The sequence below is a fragment of the Miscanthus floridulus genome, chromosome 4 (genome assembly GCF_019320115.1).
Source record: "Miscanthus floridulus cultivar M001 chromosome 4, ASM1932011v1, whole genome shotgun sequence".
Taxonomy (NCBI): Eukaryota; Viridiplantae; Streptophyta; class Magnoliopsida; order Poales; family Poaceae; genus Miscanthus; species Miscanthus floridulus.
The window spans coordinates 56,277,545-56,291,335 of NC_089583.1; the positions used below are offsets into that span (position 1 = coordinate 56,277,545).

The window sequence follows — 13,791 nt, forward strand, 5'->3', positions numbered from 1 at the left end:
ACTTAGTCATGAATACCAAAGTGGTTCCTTATGCTATTCTAAACATGTTTAAAGCATTCCCAAGGTTCCACACACATTTCATACATTTGTTCCATGAAAACCCTAACTTAAGTAATGTAATTAAGTAACACACATGAAATATAAGCTAACAAAGGTATAGCAATTGAGATGCTCATGCACATGCATGCTCATGGATGCTTATGATCATGCAATGTCAAGGTTAAATGCATGCTTAACACCGAGGGTGTTACAGCCCTTCCCCCCTAAAAGAAATCTCGCCCCGAGATTGCACGACCTACCATTCTTCGTGGAAACTAGGATAAACCTCTCGAAGATAATCCTCACGTTCCCACGTAGCGTCTTGTTCACTATGATTATTCCAAACCACCTTGTAGAACTTGGTGACTTTGCTACGGGTCACTCTTTCCATTTCTTCAAGCACTTTAATAGGTCTCTCTTCATATGTCAAATCCGACTGAATCTTGATACTAGTAGATTCAATAGCTTCTTCGGGCACACGAAGACATTTCTTGAGTTGGGAGACATGAAAAACACTGAATATTGCTTTCATTTCTGGAGGTAACTGGAGTTGGTAGGCTACCGGCCCTTTTTGTGCAGTGATCTTGTATGGTCCAACATACCTAGGAGCAAGTTTTCGTTTCACTCCAAATCTTTGCACTCTCCTCATTGGGGATACCTTCAGATACACATAATCTCCGACTTGGAATATAATAGGACTTCTCCTCTTATCTGCATAACTCTTTTGTCTTGATTGAGCGGCTTTTATATGTTGCTGAATGATTTGAACTCGTTCTTCAGCTTCTTTGACAAAGTCAATTCCATAATATCTTCTTTCACCAGGCTCAATCCAATTTAGAGGGGTCCTACATTTGCGACCAAATAAAGCTTCAAATGGAGCCATCTTAATACTCTCTTGATAACTATTATTGTAGGAGAATTCCACTAAAGGTAACCAGTCCTCCCATGAACCCTTGGAAGAAATCACACATGCTCTCAACATATCTTCCAGGATCTGATTCACACGTTCAGTTTGACCTGCGGTCTGGGGGTGATAAGCAGAACTGCGAATCAATGTGGTACCCAAGTACTTATGCAGATGTTCCCAAAAATGATTAACAAATTGGGAACCTCGATCTGATACAATACTCTTAGGTACTCCATGCAATTTGATAATTTGTTCCATGTACAGCTTTGCATATTGATGAGGTCGATACTGGACATTAACAGGAATAAAATGTGCAGACTTGGTGAGACGGTCAACAATTACCCATATTGAATCATGACCTTTTTGGGTCTTTGGAAGTCCAACAATGAAATCCATACTAATGTCATCCCATTTCCAACTTGGAATAGACAGTGGCTGAAGTAAACCTGCTGGTTTCATATGAATGGCCTTCACTCGGCAACAGTTATCACATCTTGCCACATATGCCGCAATTTCTTTCTTCATTTTTGTCCACCAAAATCTAGTCTTCAAATCTTGATACATCTTGCTGCTACCCGGGTGAATGGATAGCTTGGACGAATGAGCTTCCTCTAGGATTTGGTTCCTCAACTCCCTATCTTTTGGCACTACAAGCCGATCTTTAAACCATAGAACATCATTCTCATCTAACCGAAAATGTTTACTTTCTTCTTCTTTCATTTTTCTCTTGATGTGGAATATACCAACATCGGTCTTTTGCAGCTCAATGATCCTTGACTCTATAGAACAACTAACTGTGATATTGTGTAGGACCGCCGGATGCAATAAGTTGAAACCATCTTCCAACAAAGAATTACCATGATACTTCCGACTTAAGGCATCGGCAACTACGTTGGCTTTACCCGGATGATAATGCACTTCTAGGTTGTAGTCCTTGATCAATTCTAGCCATCTTCGTTGCCTCATGTTCAACTCAGGTTGAGTGAAAATGTACTTCAGGCTCTTGTGATCAGTAGTAGATATGACAAACATTACCAAGCAGATAATGTCTCCAAATCTTCAAAGCATGGACAACTGCAGCAAGCTCTAAATCATGCGTTGGATAGTTGACCTCATGCTTTCTCAACTGGCGCGAGGCATAAGCAATGACTCGGCCTTCCTGCATCAAAACACACCCTAAACCGGTTCCTGAGGCATCACAAAATACATCAAACGGCTTCTCAATGTCAGGCTGTGCTAATACAGGAGCAGTAGTCAGCAACGTCCGCAAAGTGTGAAAAGCCGCTTCACACTCCGGTGTCCAAACAAACTTCTCATCCTTCTGAAGTAACCTGGTCATAGGCTTGGATATCTTGGAGAAATCAGGGATAAACCGACGATAATATCCAGCTAAACCAAGAAAACTTCGGACTTCATGAACTGAGGTTGGGGCTTTCCAATCCATCACTTCTTGCACTTTGGATGGGTCTACAGAAATTCCATTTTCTGATAAGACGTGACCTAGGAAAGGTACCTTCTTCAACCAAAACTCACATTTACTAAACTTTGCATACAACTTATGCTCTCTTAGTCTCGACAATACCACTCTCAAGTGCTCTTCATGTTCTTCTGCCGTCTCAGAATAAATCAAGATATCATCGATGAACACAACCACAAACTTGTCAAGTTCAGGCATGAACACCGAGTTCATCAAATACATAAAGTAGGCAGGAGCATTGGTCAATCCAAAGGACATGACTAAATACTCATAAAGGCCATACCTAGTGGAAAAAGCAGTCTTAGGTACGTCTTCGGGCCTAATCTTGATTTGGTGATAACCTGACCTCAAATCAATCTTAGAGAACACTTTTGCTTTCGACAATTGATCAAACAAGATATCAATGCGAGGCAAAGGATACTTGTTCTTGATAGTAACAGCATTGAGTGGACGGTAATCCACACACATTCGCAAAGACTTGTCCTTCTTTTTCACGAATATGGCGGGACAACCCCAAGGTGATGAACTGGGGCGAATGAGACCCTTCTCTAAAAGTTCATGCAATTGAATCTTCAATTCTGCTAACTCATTGGGAGGCATTCTATACGGTCTTCGAGAAATAGGTGCGGTACCAGGCAACAATTCTATCTTGAACTCTATTTCTCTGTCCGGTGGTAACCCTGGCAATTCCTCAGGAAAGACATCCGGAAATTCACACACTACCGGAATATCAGGAAGGGCCACAGACTGGATAGCATTGGCCACATTATGGAGATCAAACTCCCTAGGAAGGGGTACAAGAAAAGCCTCATTATTCTTGGGATCCCTCAACATAACAGTTCTAGTCGAGGTATCAATAAGAACACCATGGTTCTTCATCCAATTCATCCCCAAGATCACATCAATACCCAATCCCGGTAATATCACTAAGTTGGCAGTATACTCCCGTTCACTTATTTGGATGCGTACACCTCTAACTATCTGGTTGGTTGAAATGTTGCTCCCAGCAGCACTTATGCAATAACCACCCTTTTCTACCACAACTATTTTCTGGTCATACTTGGATGCAAATATTGGACTCATGAAAGAATGCGAAGCTCCAGAATCAAATAAAACAACTGCAGGATGATGATTCACGAGAAACATACCAGCCGTGACCACTTCACCAGAGGGAATCTCTTCCATGGTGGTATAGTGCACATGTCCCTGACGTCCACTGGAATTGCTCTGCTTCTGATTGTTGTTCTTCCTGGGATATGGACAATTTCTTGACCAATGGCCAGTCTTGTTGCAGTTCCAACATGGCATACCATTAGGTGGAACATTGGAGCTACTCTGTCCAGTGCTACCCTTAGGTAGAGCAACAGAATAAGCCTTGCGGTATACTTGCTGGTTCTGACTTGGTTGTGCCTTCTTCTGGGGTGGTCGAAACTTTGGAGCTGGAGGGCGGAACTGGGGTCTTGCATTGGTAGGAGCTTGGGACTGAGATACTCCTGCTTCAAAAGCTCGCTTGCGATTCTTGGACGCTGTATAGATGTTGTTCTGGTTCTCTTGGGTTAGTGCATCACTAACAAACTCATTGAAGGTAGCACATTTGTTGTTAGCGAGCGTCTTCATCAGCTTCGGGCTAAGGCCCCGCTTGAAACTAGCAATTTTCTTTGCATCTGTATCCACAAACTCTATAGCATACCTTGACAAATTGTTAAAGGCATGCAGATACTCTGTCAAACCCTTAGTTCCCTGTGTTAGCCTCATGAATTCCGTATGCTTCATGCTCATCAGACCTGGGGGAATATAATGCCCCCTAAATGCAACCTTGAACTGATTCCATGTAATTTGAGCATCTCCAGGCAAAGTGGATCGATGGTGACTCCACCATATGCCCGCTGGTCCATGCAACTGGTGCGATGCATACTCGGTCTTCAAGTGTTCAGTGAGCCTTAAAAGACGGAACTTCTGTTCAATTGTATTCAACCACTCATCTGACTGCAGTGGTTCTTCTGCTTCCTTAAAGACAGGAGGCTTGGTGTCGAGAAAGTCCTTAAAAGTACTGAACTGGTTAGGTTCAGGTCCCTGATGCTGATCTCTCCCATGTCCTTGTCCAGCATTCTGCGCGAGACCACGCAGCACTTCACCCATAGCACGTTGAGTCTCCATTAGCTGCGCCATCATCTCAGCTGGGGTAGGATGCGGTGGTGGGGGAAGATCCTCGTGACCATTGCCACGGCCATCGTTACCACCCGCATCATCACCAAAAATTCCCCTACGAGTGCGCGTCATCTGCGAAGTTGCAACAACAAGTGATTATTGGAGGATGCCCAAAGATTGCAGAAGAATTGCAAAAATTATGCCATACTATAATTACTGGAGAGAATCATAAATTCATACAATAACACAGAGGCACAACAATCCAATTCCACAGCATAACATCACCAAATGATCGCTTATCGTGCTCGCACTACTATAGCTAAACTACTCCTCGGGGTGGTCGCTATCGATGTCGGGCACACCATCACCATGGTCATCCTCACAAGACTTCACCTCTTCATCTTTAGTTACCACTTAAGGAAGACACGTGCAAAAGAAACGGTTTACTTAACGATAGATCATTTAAGGGGGAATCATGCAGGAACATGAATGAACAATGCACCATGATGTATGCTCGTTCCGTACGTCCTCACAAACTTAGAAAAAAATAATTCCTAACGACATACGCGGTGGCATACATACGTTCTCTCAATATAATCGTCACTAAACGAGCTACCCGTTTCGTTGTTAGTGTACCTGCAGAAAATTCATTTCAGCCCAACCCAACAGATATAAGTAGAGAAATTTAAATGCAGGATCTAATTTGCAAATAAATACTTCCATATATGTATACCCATACATATACTTCCGTATCAAAGCTACCCGATGACAATTTATACCCACAATTAAATACGCACCATACACACATGCAAGCATGCATATACAGTCGTATCAAAACTAGCTCTCCCCGACCGCACGCTCACGTCTTGCGGTCATGCCACTCATCAACTTACCTTCTTACCTTAGCGTAGAGGCATTTGATCCATACATTACCATTCAAGTGAATGGCATCCATACAATAGCACGCCGTATGGACGACGAAAGTAAAAACCCCCCAAGTTAGTACTTAAATAGCCACCTAAAAGTCCTTAACTGGGCATAAAGGAGATGACCACTGGCACACTTTAGATTTTTATAACACAAAACCTTTGTTTTTAAATACACATATGACAAGTTTTAATGTTGAATCCTTGCTCTGATACCAGCTGTCACAGAACCGTCCAATTTATAAGAGCACAAGTACAATAGCAATCACCGAAGCGATCAAACCGTCATACTTGAGCCCATATAAACTCCGGTAGTCCAACGAAATCGCGAAGGATCTCAAACAACCAACATACAAACCAAGATCGTAGAGATTCAACACAACCAGTCACATGTTACATCATAGTTCACAAATATGTCTCATACATCAGAGTTCGAATAATTATTACAAACCAAGTTTGAAAGTAGCGGAAGCAAAGTAGTTTAACATCAACATCACACGTAGTTTAATACAAAGCCAGTGTCATAGTCATCTCCAACCAAAAGCACAAAGGTGAGATGAAATACAGAATGACCATTGCCCATGGTCCTAGTCCTCATCCACAGCAGGAGCAAGACAGCTCTTGCAGTAGCCATGAAACATAACGTTATCTGCAACAATGGGAATAAAACCCTGAGTACGAGAAGGTACTCAGCGAGACTTACCCGCCAACTAATATACTAAGACACCAAGGAGTATGCAAGGCTTTATAAGTAGAGCTGGTAGACATTATTTGCAGAAAAAGCATAAGTTATCCAACATCTCTTTAATTGGAAATCACCAATTATTAATCCTGTCTCATACTAGATTAGCAACTATCCTATGCCAAACATGTTGGTACCATTAAGTCATCACAATAATAACCATATCCAGTTGAGTTCTTGCATAATCTCATAACCATCATTTCCATAATTTACTACGATGAAAGGAACTCAAGTCAAGTTCTCACTATCCGGGAGAGACGGCGATTCGAATCGATTCCTACCCAGCTGGGGAAATATTCCTAACACACACCCAGGCATACCTCGCGAAGGTAGCCTTAGGTCACCTTTGGTACAAATCAGGAACCAAATTCGCGGGTACGACCAGCGCCGCACAATCAGAGAACCACTCTGCCAAGGGTGATCGGGACTCTAACCCGCCTTTGGGCTTACGCCAATGGCTCTCCGCACATCCATACTACCATCCAGAGTGCGCACTTGAACTGCTCGTGGTCCCGGCCTGAGATGAGCTACTCGGCTTCGCGGTCGGAACGACTTATCCAACCAACTATGTGAGAGGCTGCGTTCAACATGACAAGATGACCTCCAACGTCCGGTCCTTAAACGACACAGGTGGAGTCACTACAATACCACATATAAGACTCCACCCAGTCTCCATTTATTCAACAATACCAGGTTATGTTCCACGATAGCACAATATAGCCAACCGTGATTAAGTTATCACCTATAGCTCGCAGGTGACAGGAAATCACCCGACTTCTACCGGTCTAAGCATAGCTAAGCATGATAAACGTTCCTGGACTTAAATAGGATTCATGGTAAATATTTCTGGTCAAGGAAGGTAATATGCAACAATGGTTTCCAAACAACTCCTGTCACGTAATGCAGCAATACGAATAACTTTAAGTGACATTAATAAAATAGGGAGGCTTATAATGCTCCGGGGCTTGCCTTTCACAAACGTCGAAGGCTGGTGATCGGGGCACTCAGGAAGGTGATCGGCTTCAGGCTCTCCTTCTCTGGAAACCTCCAGGTGCTGAACTTCCTGATTCTCCTCCTGCGGCTCGGCGTCGAGTTCCACAAGTGTGATCCCCTCGGTTGCACCTATTGCATGCATATGCATAAGTAAGTACCATGAATGCATAAGATGGATCACGGAGGATGTGATAACAGGATGTACATGCTATGACAATGATGTTAAGTAGCAAAAATGATAACAATGCTAACTCCTTATTTGCCTAGTAGGTGCATATCTCTTCTCTAGTTATTTATAAATTTCACACAAAGCAATATCTAAGTTACGCATGACAGTTACAAGTTTATATCATAACTAAAGTTATACTTATCCAAATGTTATGATCTTAGACTTTATGGAAAGCTTATAAAATTGTCTACAACTATTATTCAATAACCAAAAGCTGAATCACAATCTATCCTAGACAAAATAGGCAATCTATGCAGTGCTGTCCAGAAATTCCAGAGAACACGCAATTAAGAAAACTAACTTTAAACATCTATAACTCCTAAACCCTTTGGCCTATTGACCTGAAATTTTAACACAAGATAGATGAAGAAGTTACCTACAACTTTGTTATTAATCATTTCTACAGAAAACATCATTTTGACTATGCAACATAACAAGCAACAGAATCTGTCCGAAAACGTGTTAAATCGAATTATAAAACAACAATATTTCTACTACATGTAAGCATTCAGAATTTGACACCACCAAGTACACCAACAGTTCAGGGGCATCAAATACACTCAAGAAAACATAATGGCAAAGCCCAAACTATTTATTTAATTGTATTTATTAATTTATTTAGATAATTAGGTTAAATAATAAACCTATACCAAATGTGCATAATAAATTCTCAGAAAATTATAGTGGCTTACAAGTTCCCTCACTATACTACTGTAAAAGTTTCATACCATTTTAACATGTATAACCTTCTTTACAAAAATGACAAGCCAGCAAGGTCTATTTTAGCAAAAATAGTAAACCCTATATAAAAGTGTCAAACAACAGATTATATATTTTTATAAAAAACTACACTTAATAAGGAACACAACAAAATTTGGTTCACAAAAATTGGACCTCTAGAACTCCACTTATCATTTTCCAAAGTTTGCATCAAATCTGAACAAATGAACTAGCTTTATTTGAACCGGGTTACTGTAGCGACGGAAAACAGAGCATGCGCGGGACGGCGCGGAATCGGCCGGAGTTCGCCGGCGGCGACTTTTCCGGCGACAACACTGGCGCTACAAGATTACTCACGACATTGCGCATCTACCGAGCCATCTAGCTAGGTCTATCGCCGGAGCTAAGGAAGACGGCGACGTCCATGGCGGCCCGGTGGTGCGGATCGACGGCGAGCCATCAACGGCGACTGAGACGATGAAATCAAAGGTTGCGCCGAGGTTTACCATCCCAAAGCAACTCTAGCGCACACACTAACGGGACTCGCGGTGGTCGGAGATGGCCCGACCGCGGTGACGGGATGCGGCAGTGAAAACGCCGGCGAGGACTGCACGCTGCACACAGCGGCTTACCGAGCTTCTAGCGAACAAAACGGACGTGGTGCGACGGTGGGGTCACTGAGGAACTACGGCGGTGGCGGAGGAGGGATGTGGTGCGCGCTGGGCCGGCAATGGCGACGGCGGCGCGGCTCGGCACTACGGCAGTTGCTGCGGGTGTTGCGGGTGTGTGCAAAGGCGAAGAGAGGAGGCAGACAATGAAATGAAATGCGAGGGGTGACGGGCGGACACAGGGGCGTGAAATGGAGCGCCGAGGCTCGACGTGGCCTGGCTGGTCAGGCCGGCGGCGACGCGCGGCGCCACGCGGCTTCAAACTTCTGAAACCCGTCAGTTTACTGTAGCTACCGATTCAGTTAGATCAGCAGAGCGATATCGGCCTGACAGCGTGATTTGGTGATGCTCGTTCTCCTAAACCGTGAAGCAAAATCGAAAACAATCTAAATAAAAGTCGTAGAACTATATACCATCTTCAACTTTCGATTAAAGGATCGAGTCCTAATTCCCAACCAATACTGAGTAATATCATGCCAAAATCAAGCCTGCGAAACTGGAAAACCGAGAAGGACTTAGAAAAATTCTAAGTGCTGAAAACCAGTGAATTGTTGATTTTTGCGAGCACCAAATGACTAAGCTATGCACTGATTTAGCTCAAGACCCGAACATAAAAGTTGTTGCCCTACTCAAATACTACAACTTCTCTTAAAGGTTCACTGCCATGCAAAGACTCTATGACATAGTTCAAACTAGGTCAAACATAGTACTTTAAAATGATGACATACACCATATCAATGACTTAGAGACTAAACTAGACTTAGTCATGAATACCAAAGTGGTTCCTTATGCTATTCTAAACATGTTTAAAGCATTCCCAAGGTTCCACACACATTTCATACATTTGTTCCATGAAAACCCTAACTTAAGTAATGTAATTAAGTAACACACATGAAATATAAGCTAACAAAGGTATAGCAATTGAGATGCTCATGCACATGCATGCTCATGGATGCTTATGATCATGCAATGTCAAGGTTAAATGCATGCTTAACACCGAGGGTGTTACAGTCTTTGCCTGCGGTCAGCCACCTCGGTGTGCGACACAGCGTCCATCAGAGCCCGATGGTGAGCCTAGCAGCGTGTTTTCCATCCCTTCTAAATCCTAAACGGTGGCGAATTAGTGCACAATGTTAAAACAAAATTTGTAGAGCTATGTACCAGCTACAAAATTGCTTTAGAAATAAAAGTCTAATTCTCAATGGTTAGGAAGATAAATCAGCACAAAGTAAATCACGTCAAACTATAAACTCAAACTGACTTAGCAAATTTTCCAAGTCCTAAATTCAGTGAAATGTTTATTCTTGTGAGCCAAATTCAAGCATGTTAGGAGCTGAACTAGCCTATGACCCAAAAATAAAACTTGTTGCTCTACTCTAATACTACAACTTTGCTTAAGGGTGCTTTGCCATGCAAAGATTTTATGACATAGTTCAACCTAGGTCAAACATACCACTTTCAAATGGTGACTTACACTACAACTATGGCTTAGAAACCAAACTAGCCCTAGTCATGAATACCAAAGTTGTTCATAGTGACATTCTAAACATATTTAAGGTATTACTAAGGTCACACAAGCATTTCATACATTGGTTACGTATAATACTTCCCAGGCCAATAAGCATATCATCACTTAAGAGCTTAATTAGATAAAGTGATCTACATGAACATTGTTCCATTAGTCATCCTAAGTGTAGCTAAGGTGCTTTAGTGACCAACATCAACCACTTACACTTATTCTCACAAGATCATAAGCATACACAAAGGAAACATAAAATAACAAGGCATGTTTCACATGTTTCAGTTGTATGTTTCATATGTAAAAGCTTATATATGAATGCTTGATGATTATGCTCATGCAATGCAAGTGAAATTATGCAAGCCTAACACCTAGGGTGTTATAGCTGCTCCCCCTTATAGAAATCTCGTCCCAAGATTTGCAAGACCTACCATTCTTGGAAAAAGGCAAGATAAACCTCATGTAAATAATGCTCCCGTTCCCACATGGCATCTTGTTCACTATGATTATTCCACACCACCTTGTAGAACTTAATGACCTTACTCTGTGTTACTCTTTCCATCTCTTCTAACACTTGGATTGGTCTCTCTTCATAGGTCAAATCTGATTGGAGCTCAATGTTGGTGGGTGCAATGGCTTCCTCAGGTATACGAAGACATCTCTTCAACTGAGAAACATGGAAGACATAGAATATGGCACTCATCTCTAGGGGAAGTTGTAACTTGTAAGCGACATTCCCTTTCCGTTTAGTAATCTTGTATGTTCCTACATATCTAGGCACAAGCTTTCTTTTCACTCCAAATCTCTGTACTCCTTTCATGGGTGACACTTTCAAGTATACATAATCTCCCACTTCAAAAGTCAGTGGTCTTCTTCTTTTATCAGCATAACTCTTTTGTCTTGATTGAGCTACTTTCATATGCTGTTGGATAACACACACTTGCTCTTTAGTTTCAGTGACAAAGTCAATGCCAAAGTATCTTCTTTCACCAGGCTCAATCCAATTCAAAGGAGTTCTGTATTTCTGACCGTACAAGGCTTCAAAAGGAGCCATCTTGATGCTTGCTTGATAACTGTTGTTGTAGGAGAACTTGGCTAAAGGTAGTCATCTCTCCCATGAACCCTCGGAAGATATAACACAAGCTCTCAACAAATCTTCTAAGATCTGGTTTACTCGCTTAGTCTGTCTAGAAGTTTGTGGATGGTATGCTAAACTTCTAATTAGTTTAGTCCCCAAGGCCTGGTGCAAGTGTTCCTAGAAACAAGCTATAAACTACGGTCCTCGATCTAAGATTATAGTCCTGGGTATTCCATGTAGTCTCACGATCTAAGAAATGTACAACTTAGAGAGAGATACCTTGTGTTCACCGGTATAAAATGTGCGGACTTAGTGAGATGATCTACAATAATCCATATTGAATCATGACCTTGTTGTGTGATTGGAAGGCCTGTGATAAAGTCCATACTTATTTCTTCCCATTTCCAACCTAGAATAGGCAATGGCTGAAGTAATCCAGCAGATTTCAAATAAACAGCCTTTACTCTACTGCAATTATCACACCTAGCAACATAGGCGGCGATCTCTTTCTTCATCTTGGTCCACCAAAAATGGGTTTTCAAATCTTGATACATTTTGCTACTACTCGGATGGATAGACAACTTGGACAAATGAGCTTCATCTAAAATTTGATTTCTAAGCTCACGGTCTTTCGGTACCACAAGTCGGTCCTCAAACCATAGCACACCTCTTTCATCTAACTTGAAATGTTTGGTTTCTTGTTCTTGCATCTTTCTCTTGATGTGAAATATACCTGCATCTATCTTCTACAATTCTATGATTTTGCTCTCAAGTGAACAACTAATAGTGATATTGTGCAGCACAACAGGATGTAACAAATTAAATCCATCCTCCAACAATGCTTCCATAGTGTTGCAATGAGATTTCTGACTAAGTGCATTGGCTACAACATTGGCTTTCCCTAGATGGTAGTGCACTTCCAAATTGTAGTCCTTGATCAGCTCTAACCATCTTCGTTGTTTCATGTTCAGCTCAGGTTGAGTGAAGCTATATTTGAGACTTTTGTGGTCAGTGTATATGTGACATACGTTGCCCAACAAATAATGTCTCCATATCTTTAACGCATGAATAACTGTTGCAAGCTCTAAATCATGCATAGGGTAATTGATTTCATGTTTCCTCAACTACCGAGAAGCATAGGCAATCACTCTTCCTTCTTGCATGAGCACACACCCTAAACCTATACCCAATGCATCACAGAACACATCGAAAGGCTTTTCAATGTTGGGTTGTGCTAAAATAGGAGCTGTAGTTAGCAGGGTCCTTAGGGTGTGAAAAGCTGCTTCACACTCTAGTGTCCAACTAAACTTTTCATCTTTCTAAAGTAGTCTAGTCATGGGCTTAGCTATCTTGGAGAAATCCAAAATGAAACGACGATAGTAACCTGCTAACCCTAGAAAACTCCAAACTTCATGAACCGAAGTCAGGGCCTTCCAATCCATGACCTCTTGTACTTTAGAAGGGTCTATAGAACTTCCATCTCTCAATAAGATGTGACCCAAGAAAGGTATTTTGCTCAACCAAAATTTAGATTTGCTAAACTTGGCATATAACTTATGTTCCCTCAATCTGGACAGAACAATTCTCATATGCTCTGCATGATCTACCTCATTCTCCAAATAAATCAAGATATCATCGATAAACACAACCACGAACTTATCGAGCTTGGGCATGAATACCAAATTCATCAAGTACATGAAGTAGGCAGAAGCATTCGTCAGTCCAAAAGACATGACCAAATACTCATACAAGCCATACCTAGTGGAGAAAGTTGTTTTAGGTATATCCTCAGACCTAGTCTTTATCTGATGATAGCTTGACCTCAAGTCAATTTTGGAGAATACTTTTGCTTTTGCCAACTGATCGAACAAGATATCAATACGAGGAAAAGGATTTTTTTATGGTCACAACATTAAGTGGCCTATAATCCACATAGATTCTTAAGGACTTGTCCTTCTTCTTTACAAATAAAGCTGGATATCCCCATGGAGATGAACTAGGTTGAATGAGACCTTTGTCCAACAGTCCTTGTAACTAAATTTTAAGTTCAGCTAACTCATTTGGTGGCATCCTATAGGGTCTCCTTGAGATAGGTGCCATACCTAGCACTAACTCAATCTTAAATTCCACATCTCTATCAGGTGGTAAACCTGGTAACTCATTTGGGAATACATTAGGAAACTCACAAACCACTGGAATATCACAAAGGGCAGTGGCTTGGATAGAACAATAAAAGTGTTGGAGTTCAAAATTCTAGGAAAGTGGTACTAGGAAAGCATTACCTCCCTTTGGTTCTCTCAACATAATTGTATGCGTGCTAGTGTCAATGAGAACCCCATGATCGC

At 41.7% G+C, this 13,791-nt stretch overlaps 1 pseudogene; it reads right to left on the reverse strand.

Annotated features, from left to right (window-relative positions):
• Window positions 1–1,858: 1,858 nt before the first annotated feature.
• On the reverse strand, window positions 1,859–4,703 carry LOC136548528 (uncharacterized; annotated as a pseudogene).
• Window positions 4,704–13,791: the final 9,088 nt, after the last annotated feature.